This window comes from Triturus cristatus, chromosome 1_2 (assembly GCF_964204655.1).
Source record: "Triturus cristatus chromosome 1_2, aTriCri1.1, whole genome shotgun sequence".
Taxonomy (NCBI): domain Eukaryota; kingdom Metazoa; phylum Chordata; class Amphibia; order Caudata; family Salamandridae; genus Triturus; species Triturus cristatus.
In genome coordinates, this window is record NC_140580.1 from 967057302 (window position 1) to 967068607 (window position 11306).

The window sequence follows — 11306 nt, forward strand, 5'->3', positions numbered from 1 at the left end:
GATCAGTCACAAAGCCAGGTCTTGAGTCCCTTACTGAATTCAAGGAGAGAGGGTGATGTCCGGAGCTGCAGGGGAAGGTCGTTCCAGGAGTTGGTGGCAAGGTAGGAGAAGGAGCATCCTCCACTGATGCTTCGGCATATGCGGGCGTATGAGAAAGGGCGAGGGAGGCAGAGTGAAGGAGTCTAGAGGGTTGGTGGAAGTTTTGGCAGTGGATGATGTATACTGGACCTTGATCATATAGGGCCTTGGAGGTGTGTGTCATCATCTTGAGTTGGCATCTTTTCTTGATGGGGAGCTATTGCGGATTCCTGAGGTGGAGGGTGATGTTGAGAATGAGTCTGGCAGCTGAGTTCTGTATCATCTTGAACCTCTTCAGGAGTTGGGTGGTGACTCTTGCATTGCCATAGTCCAGCTAGCTGGGTATTAGGGCTTGAGTGATGGCTTTCCTGGTGTTGATGGGAAGCCACCTGAAGATCTTTCGTAGCATGTGGAAGCAGGCAGAGGCGACTGTGCTGATCTGGCATTTTATAGTGAGTATTCTGTCCAGGATGATGCCGAGGTTGTGAGCATGGTCTGCTGCTGTGGATCTGAGTTCGGAAGGCCACCAGTGTTGTTCAACGGGGAGGTGCTGTTTGCAAAGATCAGTACCTCCACCTTGTCCATGTTGAGCTTCAGGCAGTTGTCTTCATCCAGTCGGCGATGCTCATCATGCAGATGTGGAAGTTGGTCCTAGCGTTGGAGGGGTCTTCTGAGAGCAGGAGTATTAGCTGGGTGTCATCTGTGAAGGTTATGATGTTGAGGCAGTGGGTTCTGACGTTAGCCAGGGGTGTCTTGTATGTACTGAACAGGGTGGGGCTGAGAGATGATCCGTGAGGCATGCCGCAGATGATGCCCTTGGATTCCCAGGTGAAGGCTGGTAGTTGGATTCTCTGGGTTCGTCCTGTGAGCAAGGATCCGATCCATCTGATGACCGTCTCTCTGGATCCCGATGTGGCAGGGTCTCTTGATAAGGGTGTGATGGGATATGATATCCAACGCTGCTGAGACGTCGAGGAGGATCAAAGCCGCTGTCTCTCCCCTGTCAAGGAGGGTCCTGATGTCACGAGTGGCAACTATCAAGACGGTCTCAGTGCTGTGGTTGGCACTGAAACCAGTTTGGGATGTGTCCAGCAGGTTGTTGCTCTCCAGGTATTCAGTGAGTTGGTTGTTAATGGCCTTCTAGAGGACTTTGGCAGGGAAGGGGGGTAAAGAGTTGGGGGTGATAGTTTTTGAGTTTGCTGGGGTCAGCGGATGGCTTCTTGAGGATGGGCCTGACTTCTACATGTTTCCATTACTCAGGTAAAGTGGCTTTGTAGATGGATGTTTTGAGAATGGATGTGAGTTTACAGCTGATTTCCTTGATCCCGAAGTTGAAGAGCTGGTGGGGGCAGGGGTCCAAGGGTGCTCTGGAGTGGATGGAGTTCATAATGACTGTGGTGCTCTGTGTGGTGAGCTGTTTCCATGCAGTGAGTAGATGTTTTTGGGTGAAGTTCATTGGGATGAGGAGGCATTCGAGGTGGGTAGGTTGGGGTTCAATGTTTCTGTAGATGGTGGCTATCTTGCTGTGGAAGTAGTACGCCAGGGAATTGCATTGTTCCTGGGAAGGTGAGATCATGTTCTCTGTGGCTGACGGGCAGGAGAACTCTCTAACGAAGCTGAAGAGTTCCCTGCTGTGGTTGGAGCTGGCTTTGATGCGGTCCGCCACAACACATCTTCTTGTGTCTTTCAGGCATTGATAGCGTTTGTTGAGGGCTGACTTGAAGATAACTTGGTGTGTGGGATCTCTGCTGGTGTGCTACCATCTCTCTATGCATTTGCAGTTGTGTTCCATGGTCCTGAATTCTGTTCTATATCAGCTGGCTTGTTTAGTGGATCTCCTGGTCTTGGTGGGCTTGATAAGAGCGACTCTGTCGTCACAGTTGGTGATTCAGGCTGAGAAGTTCCTGACGGCCTGTTCAGGTTGATTGTGGAGTCCAGTCGTTGATGCTGAGGGTGTCTGTCTATGGATCTCTGTCAGTGTGTTCCAGCTGCGGTGGGAGCATCTGGGAGGTTTTGTGGTGGTGCATGGGGATCCTGTGATGGTGAAGTGAACAATGGAATGGTCGTATAGGTGAGTTTGGTGATATGATTGTACTTGACTTTGTTCCTAGCAGTGACGATCAGGTCAAGCATGTGTCCTGAGCTGTAGTGAGGCTGGTGACCAGTTGGGTGAGGCCGATGTTGCTCATGCTTTCCAAGAAGTTGGCGGTATTTGTGTCTTTGAGGTCATTGAGGTGGAAGTTGAGATCACAGAGGAAGATGTAGTGCTTGGACTTAATGGCCAGTGGGACAATTCATTTGGGAATGGCATTGCAGAAGCCGGGGTGTGGTCCAGGGGTCTGTCGGCGAGGGTCGTTTTGCCATCAATTTGGAGTTGCAAGTTGAGGTGTTCCTTGATCGGTGTGGTGTTGTCTTCGTGGTGGTGCAACGGATGCTTTCTTTGTGAATGGTGGCTATGCTGCCTCCATGTGTGTTGGTTTGGTCCAGGAGTATCATCCTTTAGCCGCTGGGCATCGTGGTCTTGATGTTGGGGGTGTAATTAGTGTTGATCCAGGTCTCTGTGATGAAAATTACATTGGGGTGAGAGTGGGGGTGGTGTCCTAGATTTCGGTGGTATATTTGCAGAGTGATCGGGCATTGAACAGGAGGCAGGGAAGTAGTTCCAGGTCGCTGGTTGTTGGTGAGGTGGATGGAGCGATGGGCTTCGTGAGGGCGGGTGGTCCTGAGTTGCAGCTGGAGCGACAGTGGTGACAGGGAAAAGGTCCTACTGTTGATCCAGGAGATGCGAGGCAGCAGTTGTTGTTGCGGCGTCTTGGGTCCAGGGCTTGGAGCTCTGTGGAGGAGCATCTGTGAGTGGCAAAAGAACCAGGGTTCCTGGCACTTGGCGCAGTTCAGGTGCAGATGGGCTTGCCTTTGACTCAGCCCTGCTGCAGCCTCCATTAAGTAGGTCCTGGGAGGGGGGTGGGGCCCTGGGTGGGGTGGAGCTGGAGGGGGGGATGGAGCAATCGGCACAGTACAGAGAAAGGTGTCCAGTTTGTTTCATATCTATGTTATAATATCATTTGTGTGAAGTGGGCTTCAGAAACGGTACAGAATCAGGAGTTAATGATTAGAATTTATGATGCCTTAAACAGCCTTTGCTGACGCATTATGTACTTAATATGCATTTTTTTTAAAGCCTTACTTTAAAGAGCCTGAACTCTAAGTGGGTCTTTGTAGCCCGGTATCATGGTTACCATGTACACTCATTTTCTAATGGTACTGCAGCGCTTCATGAATTGCGCTTCACGAGGAGTTGCAAGGCTCTTCTCTCAGTTCAGACCATTACTGATTGAATGAACAGTGCATATTAAGCCAGGCACCAGGAGTGTGTGTGTGTTTTTTTTTATTATTCTATTATTCTGTTATATTTATATCAAAGCGAGCTCAGCTATGAAAAAAAAGTTCCTAAAGAAATTAATTCTATATTTTGCTCATTTCTAGTGTCTTATTCTCAATGGTGTCAGAAAAGAACCTTGGCAGGTGTAGGCCTGCTTTCTAAATAGGCGTAGCTTAAAAGCCAGTCTTATTTAAGGAAGGTGAGAGCCCTACTAGGTGCACTCTACTCATGAAAGAGTGCCATCCCTTTACCCAATTCAGGCGATACTTTTCTTGCTGTCCCCTGGCACAAAGGGAATCACATTCAGCCCCATGGTGAGGTCTAGTTTATGGAGCATGGAGACAATCACGGGCTAATGAGCTTTCAACCACCCTAAAATTTCATGGCCAAGTGTAAGATTACATTATCAGGTGGACCAGTGGCTGCCGGCCCGGATCTGGGTTGGCAGGAAGGGGGCCACGGGATGTAAAAAACAGAAAAAGAAACCTACCTCCTCGTCGCTCTTTCCCACATCATCTCTCCTCCGCCGAAAAGAAGCAGCCAGGCTCCCGTGAGCCAATCCCAATGCTGCAATAGAGTGTTGTGATTGGTCAGAGTGACTTAGTTTGCCGCTCAGACGGGAACTGCGGGGCTGGGCATGTTCTCCACCCAGATTTTAATGCAGCCTGGGTGGAGAACATGCTAAATGTGCATAATGCTTTGTTGGCCCGAGACAGCCGGTGAAAGCGTCATGCGCACTGCAGTGTGCCCACTATTCCTCCTCTACCCTTCTCTGTGAGCAGAGCAGCCCTGCCCTCATGCTGTCACAGCAGGAACAAGTAAAATGATAATAACATCAAGTTGTATCATTTTACTTTTCCTTTCTTTCACTGCTGCACGTGGGCACAGTATAGGCCTTTACATCTGAGGGAAGATGTTATATAGACATTAAGATGTTATATAGACATTAAGTATGAGAACAAACCATTCCTTTATGGGAGGGGCAGGCCATAGAGTATTGCTGTAGGGGAGCACGTGATTTGCCTCTATGCTAAAAAGTGGTCAATTTAAGAAATATGCTTTTCTATATTACAATTGAACAGTGAATGTACAAAATTAGGTTATTAGTAGAGGGTTCTCAGTACCCACCCCAAATAATAACCATAAACCTTGTCAGAATGCACCACTAAATTCACTAAATTAATCTGAGCTGAACCCCTGATGGCTATGGCACATAACAGACAGGCTTAACTAAGAGGCAATGTGTAAAGTTGTTGTGCAGTACTCAAACAGTAATAAAGCCAAAACAGCACAAAAGAAGAATTCAAAACCAATTTAGAAACAATAGAGTAAATTTTAATGACTAAAATGACACTGAAATGACAGATATTCAATAATTGGAACCAGTGATATGAATTTTTCAAGTTTGAATTAAAAATTGTGCCAAAAAGCATAAAGCGTCAACTGCAGGTATCTGGTCACACTGGGAAGAGAAAATCTAAAGGTTATGGTTGACTGCAATGGATCTCTGGTCACATACAGGGACTAGGTTCTTCTTGGTGGAAAGTTTACCTTCTGACTTCTGAACTTTTAATGAAAAAAAATAGTTGTCGATGAGTCATCCATGAGGCAAGCTGGATCTGAAGTGGGGCTCGATGCTAGCAGACTGCAGTCCGATTGCAGTCGTAGACGAAGGCAGAAAAGCTTAGAGCAGGTGAACTTTGTGTCCCAGGAAGGTTTTGAAGTCGATCGGTGTCCATGTCTGTGGAGCCCTCTGCACCCAGACTTAGAAATTTGTCTGGAAGTCGGATCTCCTTCAGCGGGGCAAACCGGCAACTTGGATCCAACCAGCCATTAGACATCAACGGCTTTGATTCAGTGGTGGAACTGGTATCCCAATGGTTCTTCCTAGGTAAAGTTGACAAAAACTTCCTAAGTCCCAGCTCTTGCAGTTTGGGCAGGAAGAGTACACTAACATCAGTCAGGTGTCCAGAACCTGAGGGCACCACTCCAAAAGAGAATTGCAGTAGGTGACACAATGAGTGTTGCAGCCCACTAGTAGCATTTAATTTCCTGGCACAACAGCAGCCAGTAACACAGGTGCCAATTAGGTGTATGCCAATTTTAACTGTTTGAAAAGAAGGAGCACACGCACTTTACCAATGGTTAGCAATGGTAAACTGCACATATTTCTATAGTCAGAAAAAATTGGGTCAAGCAAAAAGGCCAAAACGTTTGGGGTGACCCTAGAGAAAGGGCAAATTTCCACTAGTGGTCCATCAGAGATGAGTTTGACATCAGGTTTGTTTATGGAAAAGTGACAAATTATGGGAGAAAATGTGTATCTGTAAAACTCACGCTTACTGATGGTATCTTGGAAGTGAATTAGGCTGAGTGAATCTCCCGGGATGTGAAACTGTGACCAAAGGCGCAAAACATATGTTCCTGCAGCAGATGTGTTATTGCACCGGGGTACCAGACGATGCTTGATATCAATGGAATGAAAGATAGAATGATGACTATTGGGTTATTATTGTTAGTATCATGTCTGTTGAAGGACTGAATAATGGCATTGTTAGCAAGATTTCTGGTGTCATGAATGTGAATGGTTTAGTGACTTCAGTGTGAAGGTTGAGTAGTGATGGATAGATGATTGGCCACAGATATGTTATGGAGCTGTGTTTTATGTAGAAGGAGGATGTAATGATGGCTATGATAGAAGAATCCTGGATCTTGGTTCTGTGTATGGGAACAGATGGCTACATGCCTGATGGTTAATGTCTCCCGACTACAATTATTGCTCATTTTGGACAGGAATAAAGTACTCAATAGATGTGGGTTCAATGATTTTATAGTTTTTGGAGGGATGGAACAACTACTAATGAGTCAGGGCTTTTGTTGTGATGGTTTTCTTTGGGATGGAAAGGTGGCTAATTTTTTAGGATTCTTGTTTCCATGGTTGAGAAGCAATGGCTAGCTGGTAAAGGTTCTTATAGTTAGACACCAATGGCTAACTGAAGAAGGTCATTGATGTCATGGTTGTAGAAATATGAAATAATGGCTCAGGTTTCGGCAATTCTGCTGTCAGGGTTGAAAAGCAAAGGAACGATGGCTAATGGATCAGGGTTCTTAGTGTCATGACTGTGACAAGATCAAACAATGATTGAAGGAACATATTGTGGGTATATATTAGCTACAAAGGGATAGAATATTGACTTTTGATGAGTGAACATGTGTTGGACAATCCCTTTAAAGAAGGATAGTAACTGTGCTCTTGATGTCACCGTAATGAGAAATAGACTGACGACCAGTGGGTGATCGCTCTTGGTGGTATGGCCATTGAGGGATGGAACAAAAGAACTACTGATTTGATGGGCTTGTTGCATTATGATTATGGGTGGATACATGGTACAGTGTCTAATGGATCAGGGTTCCTAGACAGATGGTTGGGAGTGACAAAATAATGTGCAATGGATCAGGCTTCTTGCTACCAAGGTAGGCAGCGGAAGTAATAATGGGCAGAGGCCCAGAGTTCTTGGTGCATGGCTTGTGAGGCTTTGAATGTTGACTGATGACCAAGTTGGGTCAAGTACCTTCTTATCAAGCTTTCCATAGTCACTTTGAAATTATCCCACCGTAATGTAAAACACTGGATGAGGATATGGACAAGGGCTTATGTGGCAGAGTTTGTGACATTCAAATCAGGGAGTACTAGAAAGCTCAATAATCCCTAAAAGCGGATAATAATACTAATTTATATGGAATGCCAGTATTAATCAAATTTGTAATCCAGATTTATGGATTAGGCATATTTTCATACTTTTCAAAATGAATGGGAAAACTATACCTTTACAAGATGGCAACTGTCGAAGGAACTGATTGACGTTATGACCAATGGGCTTCTGTATCTTCGATATCATTTGCAGTAAAGACTAGTTTTCAAAGGAACGTCCTGGCCATAGAGGGTTGACGAGATTGTCTTGTGTTATTTTATTGGGATTTCAGCATTTTTAACCCCTCAAACTCCTGCGCTGTTTTAAACTAAACTGATTCATGTTATGTGAAGTTGAACTTTTAGCTCGTCAGCACACTATCAAGTAGTGTAAGTAGCTGCAAGATAACCAGCATTCAAGCAACTTCATTGGCGAGCCACTTTCAAAGGGCAGATAGACTACACTCTCCAGTTTTTATGCAGTACAAATACATCATCATTCTCTTGTTGAAGACATTTAAGCGTTTGCTTTCAGATAGCTTCTGAAATGTCTGATAGAGTAGACAACACTGAAGGTTCTGAGTAGTCCTAGGTGAACTGATTCAAGATCGGGTGAGTGAAGTGATTTCCAACTCACGCAAAGTCAGGGAACTTCGCACCATTACAAACAAGTGCGGAGTTCCATGAGGCCAGCGTAGTTTCACTTCACCCACCCATCCCGTTGCCTGGGGCTGGATGTATCGGCCAACATGGATAGGACATCAGGCAGCAGGACGTTGTATTTCCCTCCTATCATTTGAGTGACAGTTGGATAACAAAACAGGTGACGCTCAGCTGTATCATCTCCTTTCAATGCTTTGTTCCTGCTGTAGCACATGATTTGCTGCAAACTTGTAAAATATTTTTTAACGTTCACCAGCTTGTCAACCCACCAGAGACCTGCCAAATGTAAAAAACAAATTACCAAGTTATGTGGTCCAAGACTTTATCCAAATCTAATCAGGATTCCCTCAACTCATTTGAAATTTGAAGTGGTTTGAAATTTAATAAATCCTCAAACATTTTCATAATTCAGCCCCTAAATCAGCCATCGTTAGGCATTTGTTTTTCATTTTTTGGGATGGCTGTGGTAGGTGTTGGGCTTACTCATAAGGGCAGATTTGTGGGTCATGCCTACCTCAAACCATTTTTAATGCAAAGTTGTAGGTGCTTCCTGATAATTCAAGGTGATTAAACATATTGATTTTTAGGTTATTTTGCAAGGGATCTGTTGGGCACTGAGAGTTTTACCAAGATATTCAAAGGAACCTGGAATCAAAAACTAAGATTTATCTTGTACCTGGTAATGAGACTTGTAGCACACAGACCTGTATCGGGGCATCTGAGAAGAAACCCAAAACTCCGGTGATCCTACCATGAAGGCAGCATCCTGTCTGCTGGAGCACGTTTTACAGATTTTTCAGAGACCAAAGTAAAATAGTTGTGTAGAAAAATGTACATGCGTGTTTCAAAAGACGGCTCCTCCAACTTTCTTCTAACACTAAATCCTGAATTTGTCAGTTTCAAATGTCTTGCAAATTTTGACAATAGTCATAAGACGTGTGCAAAGATTTTCTCTTAACCCACCTTGCATTCATTTTGTCTTGAAGAAATAGCAATGGCAGTTTAATTATGAATGTGTGTCAACATCAGCACCATAGCCCCGGTGGCTCACTCTCAGTTTCGATGGATCCACTCACTTTAAGTCTTTACTGAGGCATCAACTTCTAAAAGTTGAAGTTCAGCAGCCTTCTGTTCCTTTTTAGTCAAGCATAATTAACACAATGTTTTTCATTTTTGCCGCAGTATTTTCTTTCAATTGAAGTCAAAGCCACCAAAGTATGGAAGGAGGAAACAAATCACACAACCAGAACAGAAGCCAGAGAAGCACTCCCTTTCCTCCTGTGGCCCTCTCTAGGATGCGTGCTTGACTGATTACTCACGCCTTCACCCAGTTTTCACTATCTCGACGTATACAACAGGATTTTGTGGTTGTTTGGGGTGAGGAATATGTGGACATTGTGTTGAAAAAAGCCACTGACTCAATTTCACAAGCTGCATCCTGAGAGGGTCTACCACCAGAAAAGGAAGGTTGTACACCCCAACACTAACAAATCCAAATGATCAGTCCCAAAGAACTCACAGCGGAGCAGAGCTGGCCAGCTCCTAGCGCATCCCCCCTCAAGAGCCTTAACAATCCCATGCTTCATTCCTGTTCCAAACTGGAGGAGTGACTTAACAGGACATTCCCCTTTAACAACAGGCGAGCAATATGATACAGGTGAACTTTCAAACAATTTCTCATATATCACTCAAAGGCAGAGGAACGTCCACATACTGTGCTGGTCTCGATTATGCTACAGTTGGGTCTATATGTCTCCTCACTCTGATTATTTGTAAAGCGCTCTGCTCCCCGCACGGGTCATGTTCACGCTATATCAAACTTTATAAATAAATAGTCTATTTTTTATTGATAATGATCAGTTCTTGATCAGTGCATCATCCCATGCCACAGTAGGTAACAGTGATATCAGGTCAGCAGGTTGGGAGTCGTTCTCACTGCCACTTCCCAAGTATTCTGGGAACGCTATCTTGAAACAAATGTTGATTCTCACACTTGACAAAGGTCTATATATATACATATATATATACATATGTCATTGCTTTCATGAAATTAAACAGCTTACCTGGATTCCCTGTTGTGTCCCTCCAGTCCTTCTTTCAGTGGGAACTTCTTTGGCATGTTTCGCGTGCTGTGTCCTGGGCGCGCTCGGAGGAGACCCGCCTCACAAGTGGACAGAGTTACCTGGGCAGCTTCGGCATTCCCTTTTCATCCAAGTTATTGGGAAAGCTCTGACCCACCGTATCCCCTTCCAGAATCAGTACCGCTGCAGACAGCAGTCTGTGATTGCACGGAGGAATTTCGGGACACTATTTCCGTGATTTCAGGTCTGGCTGAATTGGGACTACTACAGTGGAGGCGTTTGGGGGCCCAGGTGAGGAGTTTGTTTCAGCAAAAGTGTTTGCCAGTACACTTGCGCCACGTTTTTAGTTTTATCCAGGACCCAGGAAGGGATAAATGGAGCCGTGAAAGAGACATTTACCCAGTTTGCCGTGAGAGGAGCACTCTGGGACATGTAGTAAGCCGACGCAACTTCAGTGTGTTTAATGACTCTGATCCGGCCCACCTGGACTCGTCACCAATGACAGAACGATTGGGTGTATTTTTTCAGGTGCACTGGCGGGCTAACACTGTGGTAGCAGGCATTTGAGAAAGACATTTTGTCGAAACGCGTCATGCCATTGCTTTCATGAAATTAAACAGCTTACCTGGATTCCCTGTTGTGTCCCTCCAGTTCTTCTTTCAGTGGGAACTTCTTTGGCATATACATATATATATATATATATATATATATGTATCCTGCTGTGGCGAATGCAGGCGGCAGACAGACCATCAGGTGTGCCGTCACTCCAGCCCGTCCGCCTTCGCTTTATCTATCACAAACGTTCTGCATCACCTTAAAAACAAGGACTCAGAACTTCCAGCAGTTTGTGGCAATTTCATCAATTTATTAGCATGATAGAAACATCAACGCGTTTCGGTTGCGCTGCAACCTTGTTCACCATAAAGCCCCTGTTTTTAAGGTAACGCAGGACGGTGGTGATATATAAATATATGCCTTTTTGCCTCGGAATAAAGACTGTATGAAGCACTGTTGGTGTGGCCTGTCTCACGTTACTGAAGTTTTCTTATGGAATATATATATATATATATATATATATATATATATATATATATATATATATATATATATATATTTGTTTTTTTTTTTTTTTTTTTTTTTTTTTAATAAACCCGAAAGCTAGGACAATTATTTATTGCAGCACTCAGGTTAGGTCAAGACTTGTAAACCCTCGGGCTACAGATTTAAGAGATTGGGCTCCATATATAGCTGGGCAAGAGAGTGTTCCTGCATTGTGCTAACCCGCAATCTGCAGTTTGGATTTGCTGCTATTAACCCAGTCTTGCTGTTCCCCCATCCCCCCTCCAGTGCATTTCTTGGTGTGAACGGAAGAGACATAAACATAAGGCACATTCTAATTTAGTATTTTAATTAG

At 44.6% G+C, this 11306-nt stretch overlaps 1 long non-coding RNA gene across 1 annotated transcript in view; it reads right to left on the reverse strand.

Annotated features, from left to right (window-relative positions):
* Positions 1 to 10301, reverse strand: part of LOC146868468 (uncharacterized) — a 69857-nt gene extending 59556 nt beyond the window's left edge. Inside the window, exon 1 of the long non-coding RNA XR_014966245.1 lies at positions 9875 to 10301. This is a non-coding gene — a long non-coding RNA (uncharacterized LOC146868468). The remainder of the gene's footprint in view (positions 1 to 9874) is intronic.
* Between the last annotated feature and the right edge of the window lie 1005 nt (positions 10302 to 11306).